Source organism: Muntiacus reevesi, chromosome 3, assembly GCF_963930625.1.
Source record: "Muntiacus reevesi chromosome 3, mMunRee1.1, whole genome shotgun sequence".
Taxonomy (NCBI): domain Eukaryota; kingdom Metazoa; phylum Chordata; class Mammalia; order Artiodactyla; family Cervidae; genus Muntiacus; species Muntiacus reevesi.
The window spans coordinates 47,242,276-47,255,815 of NC_089251.1; the positions used below are offsets into that span (position 1 = coordinate 47,242,276).

The following is a 13,540-nucleotide window of genomic DNA, read 5'->3' on the forward strand; positions in this document are numbered from 1 at the left end:
TGTAAATGCCATTTGTCTGGGATTCATCTTTGGTGTCTCATTTTTGGGTATTTGTTTTAATCTAACTTAATGCCATAACAAACCACTTGTGGAATCTTCATTCCTGACCAGAGATCAAGCCCTGAGCCTTTGGAGTAGGAGCACTGACCCCAAGACCTTAGACTACCAGAGAACTAACCCTAGGGAGTATCAAATAGTGAGTACCCACACAAAGGAAGACACTTGAATACAAGACTGGGCATCACTCAACCACCAGTAGCACCCTGTGCAGGATCCCTCATCCAAACAACAAACAAAACAAAAATACAAACCCAGTCATTAGCAGATAGGATTACCACCTCAGCCTTGCCCATCAGAGGAAAAACAAACAAACAAAAACTCAGCACAAATTTCACCCTATATGAAGCTTACACAAACCACTGGACCAACCATAGGAGGACAGAAAGCAAAAGGAAGAAAGAATTCAACATTGAAGCCTGGGAAAAAGAGACCTCAAACACAATAAGTTAAAAAAATAATAATAAAAAGGCAGAGAAATACTATGTAAATGAAGGAACAAACTAGAAACACAGAAGTCCAAATAAAAGAAGAGGAAGTAGACAAACTCCCCCCCCACCAAAAAAAAAAAAATCAGAATAGTGAGAGTAAAGATGATCAAAAACCTTGAAAACAAAATGGAGAAAATGCAAGAATCAATTAACAAAGACCTAGAAGAATTAAAGAATAAACATACAGAGACAAACAGCACAATTACTGGAATTAAAAATACTCTAGACGGAATCATTAGCAGAATATCTAAAGCTGAAGAATGAATCAGTAAGCTGGAAGATAAAATGGTGGAAATAGCTTCTGAAGAGCAAAATAAAGTAAAAAGAATGAAAAAAACTGAGGATAGTCTCAGAGACCTCTGGGACAATATCAAATGCACCAACATTTGAATTATAAGGGTATCAGAAGAAAAAGAGAAAAAGAAAGAGTATGAGAAAAACTTTGAAGAGATTAAAGCTGAAAATTTACTCAACATGGAAAAGGAAATAGTCAATCAAGTCCAAGAGGCACAAAGAGCCCCATACACAATAAACCCAAGGAGAAACACACAAAGACACATCCTAATCAAATTAACAAAGACTAAACAAAAACTAACAAAGACTAAACTGGACAGCTACTTGTAAAAGAATGCAATTAGAACACTTCCTAACACCATACACGAAGACAAACTCAAAATGGATAAAGACCTAAATGTGAGACCAAAAAATGTAAAACTCTTAGAGGAAAACATAGGCAGAACACTCAATGACAAAAATCAAAGCAAGATCCTCTGTGACCCACCTCCTAGAGTAATGAAATTAAAAATAAAAGTAAACAAGTGGGACCTGATTAAACTTACAAGCTTTTGCACAGCAAAGGAAACTATAAGCAAGGTGAAAAGACAACCCTTAGAATGGGAGAAGATAATAGCATTATTTTCAATGAAACAACTGACAAAGGATTAACTTCCAAAATATATAAGCAGCTCATACAACTCAATGCCAGAAAAACAAACAACCCAATCTAAAAGTGGGCAAAAGGCCTAAACAGGCATTTCTCCAAAGAAGACATACAGATGGCTAACAAACACATGTAACGATGCTCCACATTGCTCATTATTAGAGAAATGCAAATCAAAACCACAGTGAGATATCACCTCACACAGGTCAGAATGGCCATCATCAAAAAGTCCAGAGAGGACATGAAGAGGGTGTGGAGAAAAGGAAACACTCTTGCACTGTTGGTGGGGATGTAAATTGATACAGCCACTATGGAAGGAAAATGGATCTTTCCATAGTGGCTATATCAATTTGTCAACAAAGGTCTATCTAGTCAAAGCTATGGTTTTTCCAGTAGTCATATATGGATGTTAGAGTTGGACTACAGAGAAAGCTGAGTGCATAAGAGTCCCTTGGACTGCAAGGAGATCCAACCAGCCCATCCTAAAGGAAATCAGTCCTGAATATTCTTTGGAAGGCCTGATGCTGAAGCTGAAACTCCAATACTTTGGCCACCTGATGCAAAGAGCTGACTCACTGGAGAAGACCCTGAGGCTGGGAAAGATTGAAGGCAGGAGAGGGGTATGACAAAAGATGAGATGGTTGGATGGCATCACTGACTCAATGGACTTGAGTTTGAGTAAACTCTGGGAGTTGCTGATGGACAGGGAGGCCTGGCGTGCTACAGTCCATGGGGTCGCAGAGTCAGATATGACTGAGTGACTGAAAGGAACTGAACTATGGATGATGGTATAGAGATTCCTTAGAAAACTAGGAATAAGACCACCATATGACCAGTAGTAGGGATATACACTGAGATAAGCAAAACTGAAAAAGACACATGTATGTCATTTTTCATTGCAGCACTGTTTACAATAGCTAGAACATGGAAGCAACCTAGATGTCCATTAACAGGTGAATGGATAAAGAAATTATGGTACATATATACAATTGAATATTACTCAGTCATAAAATGGAACATATATGAGTCAGTTCTGATGAGGTGGATGAACCTAGAACCTATTATACAGAGTGAGGTGAGTCTGAAAGAGAAAGATAAATATTGTATTCTAACACACATATACGGAATCTAGAAAAATGATACTGAAGAACTTATTTACAGGGCAGCAGTGGAGAAACAGACATAGACTTATGGACACAGGGAGAGGGGAGGAGAGGGTGAGATGTATGGAAATGGTAACATGGAAACTCACATTACCATATGTAAAATAGATAGACAACGGGAATTTGCTGTATGGCTCAGAAAACTCAAAATGGGGCTCTGTATCGACCTTGAGGGATGGGATGGGGAGGGAAATGGGAGGGAGGTTCAAAAGTGAGGGGATATATGTATACCTATGGCTGATTCATGTTGAGGTTTGACAGAAAACAAAAAAAAATTCTATAAAGCAATTATCCTTCACTAAAAAATGAATTAAAAAATAAACAATTGGGCCATACATAAAACATGAATATCCTTTTTATTTTAGCATCCCCATTGATTATCTATCAAACTGGCCTGATGACAGTGAATAAAAATTATGATTTTTTACAAAAAAAAATTGTTTATGTATAAAAGATTATTTGTTGATTAGTATTTGCCTGAACATTTATGTTGAAACTTGTGTTGAATGAAATCTTTCAGTATTTCTATCATCCCTATTTTAGTATCTGTCATAGGCAGAATTCAGATGATATTTTCTGTTTGCTAATTATGGAGTACAGTTAAGAATTGTAGAATAATAGTTCTCCAAACGAGGTCTGAAGTTTTGGTTAAAAGTTCATGTGAAAATCAGTCAATCAATTTAGTCACTCAGTCGTGTCCGATTGTTTGAGACCCCATGAACTACAGCACGCCAGGCTTCCCTGTCCATCACCATCTCCCGGAGTCCACACAAGCCCATGTCCATTGTGTCAGTGATGCCATCCAGTCATCTCATCTTTTGTCATCCCCTTCTCCTCCTGCCTTCAATTTTTCCCAGCATCAAGGTCTTTTCCAATGAGTCAGCTCTTTGCATCAGGTGGCCAAAGTATTGGAGTTTAAGCTTCAACATCAGTCCTTCAAATGAACACTCAGGACTGATCTCCTTTTGGATGGACTGGTTGGATGTCCTTGCAGTCCAAGGGACTCTCAAGAGTCTTCTCCCACACCACAGTTCAAAAGCATCAATTCTTCTGTATTCAGTTTTCTTTATAGTCCAACTCTCACATCTATACATGACTACTGGAAAAACCATAACCTTGACTAGATGGACCTTTGTTGGCAAAGTAATGTCTCCGCTTTTAAATATGCTGTCTAGGTTGGTCATAACTTTCCTTCCAAGGAGTAAGCATCTTTTAGTTTCATGGCTGCAGTCACCAACTGCAGTGATTTTGGAGCTTAGAAAAATAAAGTCAGCCACTGTTTCCATTGTTTCCTCATCTATTTGCCATGAAGTGATGGGACCAGATGCCATGATCTTAGTTTTCTGAATGTTTAGCTTTAAGCCAACTTTTGCACTCTCCTCTTTAACCTTCATTCAGAGCCTTTTTAGTTCTTCTTCACTTTCTGTCATAAGGGTCGTATCATCTTCATATCTGAGGCTATTGATATTTCTCCTGGTAATCTTGATTCCAGCTTGTGCTTACTCCAGCCCAGTGTTTCTCATGATGTACTCTGCATATAAGTTAAATAAGTAGGGTGATAATATACAGCCTTGACGTGCTCCTTTTCCTATTTGGAACCAGTCTGTTGTTCCATGGCCAGTTCTAACTGTTGCTTCCTGACCTGCATACAGGTTTCTCAAGAGGCAGGTCAGGTGGTCTGGTATTCCCATCTCTTTCAAAATTTTCCACAGTTTATTGTGATCCACACAGTCAAAGGCTTTGACATAGTCAATAAAGCAGAAATAGGTGTTTTTCTGGAACTCACTTACTTTTTTGATGATCCAGCAGATGTTGGCAATTTGATTTGTGGTTCCTCTGCCTTTTCTAAAATCAGCTTGAACATCTGGAAGTTCGTGGTTCACGTATTGCTGAAGCCTGGCTTGGAGAATGTGACAATAACCAAGAAAAAAATTTAAAAAAAATCTTACTAAATGCCACTAGAAACAGACCTGACAGTTTATAATTGTAGAAAATGCTCCCTATCCTAGAAGCATCTTTGTGAAACTCATTCTAGGAAAGACAAATTTAATATCTGTTATCTAATCCCTCAGCATATTAGAATCAGTAAAATAGTAGGAGGAAATTGACTGGTATCTGGAGATATAGAACATTGAGAAGTGACAGCCTAGAAGCCCGGAAATTCACATTGCCCTGGGACAATTTATAGGAAGATAAAATTGTCTCATAAACCCTTATAGCTCCTGGGACCATCACTGTATTAGCGTGAGACAGCCGAATAACAAATGTTAGTGTTTGATGATGAGATGTCAAAACAAGATAAATTATACTTCTAAGAAAAATGACAACTTGAGGGCAAGCATTTAAATCCTTTCTTCCTACATACTGACTGATAGAGACAAAGGAGCATATTACAATGAATAAACTCTCAAAGTAGTTCTTAAAATGAAACCAAATTCCAAACACAAAATCTGCTTTAAGCAGTTTATTCTAGTCTTAGCTTCAATGAGGCCAAAAGGAAGAAGACATTGAACTGACTCCCAGCCTCCAATTGTATTATGGTGTTTCTGGGTGGTAGGAAATCAATAGCAGAGGCTATGGTAGAGCTCCATTACAATCATTCATTTCAGAGGTCAGGGTAAGCCACTGGAAAAAAGGAGATCCCTCATTCTGGATTCTTTTTTTCTGCTCAAAAATCAATATCAATGGAAAACCCAAGGACAAATCTAGCAATATCAAATAGAGTGAGGTTAATTTCTCTGTGGCTCTAAGTTTAATACTAAAGAAAAGTTCCATTTTAAATGGGGCATAAAATCAAGACCAAACAACTAAAAAAGTAGTGGATAAAATGAAAATCTGATTCAATGGCTTTGAGAAGCAAAAGAAAACAAAAACGAGTCTGTATATACATGCAAACTTAGTTTATAGACCACACCACTTAATCTGAATTGAAAAATTAAGACCAAATAACAGAATGTAGAGCAAATATCAGACATAGACTATGAAAGGCTTATTCCTTTTAAGATCAATATATCAAGTAATCCCCAACTTTAAGAAACGTTTAAGTACCATTTTCCCTAAACATTTGCTATAGAAAAATATGATAAGATAAGTAATTTATACATACATATATACCATCTGTATAGAATAGATTAGGTTGCTTTGAAAGACTGATATAAAGGTATGACAAAGATCTAGATTTTATAAGCAAAATAGTTATAATAATGACTGTTGCTATATACTATTTTATACTAATGATGTAAATGATGATTTTTCATTTAAACATTAGTGTTATGGAATCTAATTTGATACAAAAATGAGGAAAAATCAGTAGTAATTGGCATCATCTCTGAAGAAAGTTGTAACTTCTGAAGAAAAGTCATAGTGTAAGCTTACTAATAAAATATCTCAATAAACATTAAGTTTATTTTAAAATAGTGAAAGTTTCCTACATAAAATCAGAGTGAAGTATGAATACTAAGATGGCAATAATGTTTATAAGCATATTCATATTGCAGTGTTATGAATTAACTTGCAAAAGTTGAATAAGAACACTGAGTGAAATATTCTAATTTCAATAAAAATTTGCAATGAAGGAGATCTGGACTAGATCCCTGGGTTGGGAGATCCCTGGAGGAGGGCATGGCTACCCACTCCAGTATTCTTGCCTGGAGAATCCCCACGGAGAGAGGAGCCTGGCGAGTCACAGAGCTGGACAGGACAAGAGGAGTCCATGGGATTGCAAAGAGACTGACACGATTAAGGGGCAAAGCACAGCACAGTGGTCTGAAGAAAGTGCAGTAGCTGCACTAATGGATAAGTCAGAAATATTCTAATTTTAAGTAAAAATCTCTGTTTAATAAGAACTTTCTCTTATTTCTTAAAGAAAAGATCATGTGGGCTTATGGCAAACTAAAGAAATGCAAATAAGTTAGTTTTTTAGTTTCCAAAATTATTTTTAGCCCTCCACAGACTTGCTTGCACATTTTTAAACTCCTATCTTCCCTCAAAAGGGGGTGGAGAAGGCAGAGTCTTCTTCATTCTATAAAGATTGAGATACAAGTATGGTTTCTTACTCAGAAAAAAAGGGATTTTTACTAATAAGATGATTCAAAACATTTCATTTGATTCTGTGTTACTGACTAGCATAAAATCATGTTTGATTCATTTACATTCTTCACCAAGAGAATTAGAATTACTTTTATGTCTTTCAAAAGATGTAACGTTTTAGGGGGAAAAAAAAGATGCACAAATATCTTTTATTTCTTCAACTTTTGAGGACACATAACAATAGATACAGCTTTTAAAAAGATATAGAAACTGCTGAAGTTAAAACAAGAATAGATTGAAAAAAAAATCATTCGAGTACCTGAAAAACTTGATACATGAAAGAGGAGGGGGATATATCAACAAAACAAGAGCAAATGTCAGTGAAGAAGAAAAAAAAAAAAAACTAGAAAACAAGGAAGAGACAAAACATAGAGATCAATGAGCAAAAATAATGTGATCAATTATTAAAAAACAGATGTTAATAACAAGAATGAATCTAGCACACTTGATCCAGTCAAACATCTTCCCACAGACATCAGTTGCATTCATTTAATAGACTTGTGTATTGCCACCTTCCTAGTGTAGCCTTCTTTTTATATTTCAATGGGAATCAAATGATCAACTCAGATCATTTCTTAAATAACTGTTTTACTCATAATCTTCTTTATGTTGTTACAATAATCTATGCTCCTAACTTTATAAAAGCATATGCAAGAGTCTACCTCTTTCTTTCTTAAAAATTTCAAAATGAAAATAAATTATTATGAGTACATAATGAAATAGTTGGAAAACAACTTGAGGATTTTTATCAGAATTTAGCTCAACAATAAAAATAAACAGAAATAATAATCAAAATATCTAGAAATCAATCTAGAAGATCAAAATTTTATTATTATAATTTCCAGCAGATATACAGAGAATTAAGATATAATAAGTAGATTTTCTCCCTGATCTGACATAATATTCAAATTTCTTACTGTAATAACCTACCAATTTCAAGATAGGAATATTGAGCAATGATTTATCTGCCATATAAGAGTATTAATAATATCTATACCATAACTGTGTTATGAGAAATAATGCATGATTAATGTGAAAAAGATGTAGTTCAAAAGGCTGATAATTCAAGTTTCAAGTACTCAGAATTCTCAATTTCTTTTCTCTCTTTTGTCTCTGTGTTTATTACTTTACACATACACACACAACACAAGGAAAATTTTAAATGTTCTGATTTAGTAATAATGGAAACACAAAATCTTAACATTTGTGAGACAGAGAAAATAGTGCTTGAGAAAAAATGTTATATTAAATGCTTATACAAAAGACAATAAGAACATTAGCAAGTGAAAAATTCCACCTTAAAAACTAGAAAAAGAAGACAAATTAATGCAGGAAGAAATAATGAAATAATAAAGGTAAGAACAGAAACCACTAAGATCATGAGAAGAAAAAACAACAGAAAAGCTTCAGTGAAACTCAGTATTTCTACTTTGATCAATAATAATAGATTTCTGAAAAGATCTTTAAAATAAATGGGTATATAATACCATAATTGCCATCAGTAAATGAGAAAAAGGATATTTTTATAGGTCTTGAGGACATGAAAGGCTACTAATGAGTATCAGTTATCTTGTTTTGCCAATAAATTTGATATGTTAGAGTGAAATGAATAAATTCCATGGAAGACAAACTACATAATTTACCTACTAAGAATTAAAATCAGTATTACCCTAACAAAAACAAATTCGAAGATTTCATAAGAGATTCTGAAAACTTCTAGAGATCAATATCCTCAGAAATATAGCTTCAGATTTCCTTAATGAAATATCAGTAATTCAAATATAGCAATAAATAAAGATCATTATACATGATGGCCAAATGCAGTTATCTTAGGAACACAAGGTTGGTTCACAATCTTAAATTCAATAAATGAAAATCACCATAGCAACACACTTCAGAAGAAATACCATAAAACTCTCTCAAAAGATATAGAAGAAGAATCTGGCAAAGCTTCATCTTTTTATCTTTTAGGATAAAAGGCAAATTTATCTTTTAATTGGTATGCTTTTATCAATCAAAGATGTGTCACAATTGCAATTGGTCCTATGACTTTTGTTTTAAAAGCTCACAAAATAGTGATACTTCTTCCAAATAACAGAATTTCAGATTCAGAGAAATGTTATAGTCACATTATGTAACTGTTCTTCCAGCCCTAAAGCCAGGGTATTCTCTATTTTCATTATACAGTGTATTAGTTTTCCATGGCTGTTAAAACCACAAGAACTGGTGGCAGAAAACAACTAAAATTCATCTTTAGTTTGTCACCAACTTGCTCATAGTGTATTAGCAAGACAGTATATTCTCTATTTTCATTATACAGCGCATTATTTTTCTATGGCTGTTATAACCAATTACCACAGGCTAGGTGACATAAAACAACTAAAATTTATTCCCTCACTGATCCAGAGATCAGAAGTTCAAAAATCAAGGTGTTGGCAAGCTTGAATTCCCTTCAGAAGGACTGTGCAGGAATCTTTCTCTTGTTTCTTCTAATTACTGGTTGCTGCCAGCATTCCTTGGCTTTCTTTTTATTTCTTTATTTGTATTGTAGTTAAAACGTTTAATATGAGATCTAGAGTCTGGGTTTCCCAAGTGGCTAAGCGGGAAAGGATCTGCCTGCCGATGCAGTTGAGGCAAGACGCAGATTCCATCCATGGGTCTGGAAGATCTTCTGGAGCAGGAAGTGGCATCACACTCCAGTGTTCTTGCTTGGAAAATTGCATGAACTGAGAAACATGGTGGGTTACAGTCCTTGGGGCCACAGTAGAACATGACTGAGCACTACAATCTTAATAAACTTTTAAATATAAAATACAGTATTGTTAATAAACAAAGTAGTATTGTCAGCTACAGACACTGCCGTACAACAGACCTCTACAAGTTACTCATCTTGCACAGCTTAAACTTTAGACTTGAATAGCAAGTTTTCATTTGGTCCTCATCACAGCCACTGGAAACCACAATGTTACTCTATACTTTGATGAGTTTTATTATTTTAAATACCTCATTTAAGTGTAAATATTTGTTATTCTTTGATTGGCTTAGCATACTGTCCTCAAGGTTCATCTGTGTTGTGCTTATGGCAGGATTCCCATTTTTTATAACAGTGATATTTGACTGTGTGTATATAACACATTTTCTTTATGCATTCACCTGTTAATGGACATTTAAGTTGTTTCCACACCTTGGTTACTGTGAATAGTGCTCCAATGAGCTTGGGAGTGTAAATAGCTCTTTAAGATCCTAATTTTGATCCCATTGGATAAATACTTAGCATGATTGTTAAGTCTTATGGCAGTTATATTTTTAATTTCTGGAGGAATCTCTAGTTTTTCACAGCAGCTGCCCCATTTTACATTCTCATCAATATTGATGATTTCACTTTTTCTGCATCCTCTCCTACACTTGTTATCTTTCTTTTGATGAAGTGTTAATGATATTTCCATACTTCCTAACTGGGTCAGGAAGATCCTCTGGAGGAGGGCATGGCAACCTTCTGCAGTATTCTAGCCTGGAAAATTCCATGGACAGAGGAGCCTGGTGGGCTACCATCCATGAGATCACAGAGTCAGACATGACTGAGCAACTAACGCCAACAACTGTGAAGTAATAGCTCATTATTTTGATTTGCTTTCCCCTATTGATTAACGATGTTGAGCATTTTTCATATACCTATTGGTTAATTATATATTTTCTTTAGAGAAAGTCTATTCAAATTTCTTTGTCTATTTTTTTTTTCAGTTGAGTTATTTGCATTTTTGCTTATTGAACAGTAGGATTTCCTTATACATTTTGAACTTTAACACCTTATGGATATGTTGTTGCTGTCCCATCACCAAGTCATGTCCAACTCTTCATGCTTGCAAATATTTCTTTCCATTCCATAGATTTACATTTTACTCTATTAATTTTATTTTGCTCTGTGTGCAAAAGCTTTTAAATTTGATGGAATTTTACTTATCTATTTTTGCTTTTGTGCCTGTGCTTTGAATGTCAAATCCAAAAATAAATATTGCCAAGATCAGTGTCCTGAAGTTTTCTGCTGTTCTCTTCTCTGAATTTTGTAGCTGCAAATCTTCAGTTGATGCTTTTAATCCCTGTTGAGTTGATTTTTACCTTTTTTTTTTTTTTTTTTGGTCACATCAGTTTATTGAGGAATTTGTGATGCTGAAGGTTAATTCTACTCACTTGATTATTTTTCATGATGTCAAATAAAACTCCAAAGGCTATAAGCCATGATGTTTCACAATTACTTTCCCATATTTTGTTCAGGAAACACAAAATTCAAATCGAAAGAAATGTTTCAGTGAATCTGAAAATTGCTCTCTTCCTACTTTTTTTCAAAAGGTGGTAATTAAGAGTTCGGAAGTACAGTGGCAAGGAGGAAGGATGAAACTGGGACGTGAAGAAGACAGATATTTTTGCTCAATTTCACTTTCAAAAGTGCAAATCTTTCCAATTTTTTTTAACGTGTTTTTCACTAAAAAAGGAATCAATACTTTTCATTCCACTCTTGTCAACTTTAGCCAAAGGCTTCTGAGCTGTGGTCATTTTACTATTTTTCTTCGCAGTCTTGAAATCTTTAGAATTAAACTTAGTGTAATCTTCTTTTGCTTCTACAGTCTTATCTGATAACTTTGCTTTCTTCTATGGAGGATTTGGCACTGAAGCTGGAGGTTTTGGAAGCTTTAAATATTTAGATAAGTCATCATTTAATTGTTTAGGGATGTATTGGATATCAGACCATAGGCATAATGGACATAATACTCGTCCTTGTCACTGGAAACCTGGCCAGCAGAGAAAAAAACCCAATAGACTACCCGAGCACTGACATTTACCTTATTGGTTTTTAATGCTGCCATGGTCTCAATAACAATTTTTTTTTCCCCTAGCCATATTAATGTCTTCTCTTTGCTGTACTTGTAGTATTTCTTCTTGTCTATTTCTTTCTCCTCTGTCACGTGTCTAAGTAACTTCTCAAGTTCAGGAAGTTTCAGCAATAAGGTGCAATCCGGGAACATGTTCATCCATCACAACTTGATCCAGGGGCTGAAACTTCCCCTCTTTATTGGCCATTATAAGGTAGTGGAGAAGTAGAAACAGAGGGTCCATGGGTGTGGCAAAGTGAAGAAGACCTCCTGCTTGAACTGATTCATTTATAAACCAATATTTTTTTTCCCCTTGAAAATTTTTATTTCAAACATCTGCGGTAGACACATATTCAACAAGTAAATGGCTCCTTCCCCTGAAGGTGGGTTAGCCAGTGTTACAGACACAAGCCCATCTTTCATCTAAGTATTCTGGGAGCAGGAACAAGTGCTGCCCGACGCGAGCCCCGTCCCGCCGTCCGCGCCGCCCGCGTTGCCGCTCGCCTGTCGCTCGGCGGCGGGCCTCAGCCCTCGGAGCGCGAGCTCGCGAGAGGAGGTTGGCCAATGGCGGCGGAAGGGTCGCTTCCGGGAGGCGCGGCGCGCGGCGCTGCCAGCCCCAGGGCCTGCTAGGCGAATGTCCTTTCGTTTCTGGAGTCCGCCAGCCTCCTGGCTGTCAGTGTTTAAATTGAGTGTCAGACCCAGGCCGTCGGCCCACTCGATTTTTCACTTTCTTGAATTATGTTTATTCTTTGTATTGGTATTCAATTTCCCCAACACTTTATTGAACAGACTTCTTTCCCCATTGTATATTTCTGGCACCCTTGGTAAGGATCGCTTGGCTGTACCGACAACCACTGGGTTGTAGTGGTTCAACTTGCAATTCTTCAACTTAACAATGAAGGGAAAGGAATATATATTCAGTAGAAAATGTGCTTTGAATTTTGATTTTTGCCAAGGGTAGAGATATTTGGTACAGTGGCAGCAAGCCACAGCAACTAGGGAGTTAAGCCGTTGCAAGGGGAAATAACCAAAACACTTACAACTGTTCTGTACCCATATGATCATTGTTTGTCACTATCAGTAAAGTTTTGATGAATTATTTACAAGACATTAGATACTTTTTTATAAAATAATCTTTGTGTTAGATGACTTTGCCAAACTATAAGTATTCTGAGCATGTTTAAGGTAAGCTAAGTTATGCTGATCCTAATTGATAGGTTAGCTGCACTAATTGCATGTTTAATTTAGAATATTTTCAACTTACAATGAGTTTCCCAGGAGATGACCGCATCATAAGTCCAGGAAGTCCTTATATGCATGGGTTTATTTTTGGCTTCTCTATTGTATTGGACTGTATGTTTAACTACTGCAGCTTTGTAATGTTGACATATTTTGAAGTTAAGAAGTATGATATCTCTAGCTTTGTGATTCTTTCTCAAGATTGTTTGAACTATTTGGAGTTCTTTGTAATTCTATAATAATTTTAGGACTTTTTTTTTTCCTTCTTCTCTATTTCTATAAAAAAATGCCATTGGAATTTTGGTAGAGATTTCATTGAAACTGTAGATTGTTTTGGCCAGTGCATTAATTTTACCGATACAGTCTTTTCTAAATTTTCTTCTTAAAAGATTTAGATTTATGTTTCCTGTAAGTGTGGTTTCTTTCAATTTTATTTTTATGAACGTTCTTATTATTTTATAATAAAGTGAACAAAAAGAACATCATGGACAGGTTCAATGTAAATAATATATTTTAGTGTTACAAAAATCCTTTATTTAAAATTTTGAAGAGAATTACTTTGCTTAATATTTAGATCTGGCCACTGTTTTTATCTTTATTATGTACATATGTCAATATGTCTTTGCCCATCTTTTGATTTTCAGTAAGTATGGTAAATTTCAGATAACTCTTCATATCATACTAAGGTGGATA

At 35.4% G+C, this 13,540-nt stretch overlaps 1 pseudogene; it reads right to left on the minus strand.

Moving 5' to 3' along the window:
* Window positions 1-11,177: 11,177 nt before the first annotated feature.
* Window positions 11,178-12,899, minus strand: LOC136163979 (ribonuclease H2 subunit B pseudogene; annotated as a pseudogene).
* Window positions 12,900-13,540: the final 641 nt, after the last annotated feature.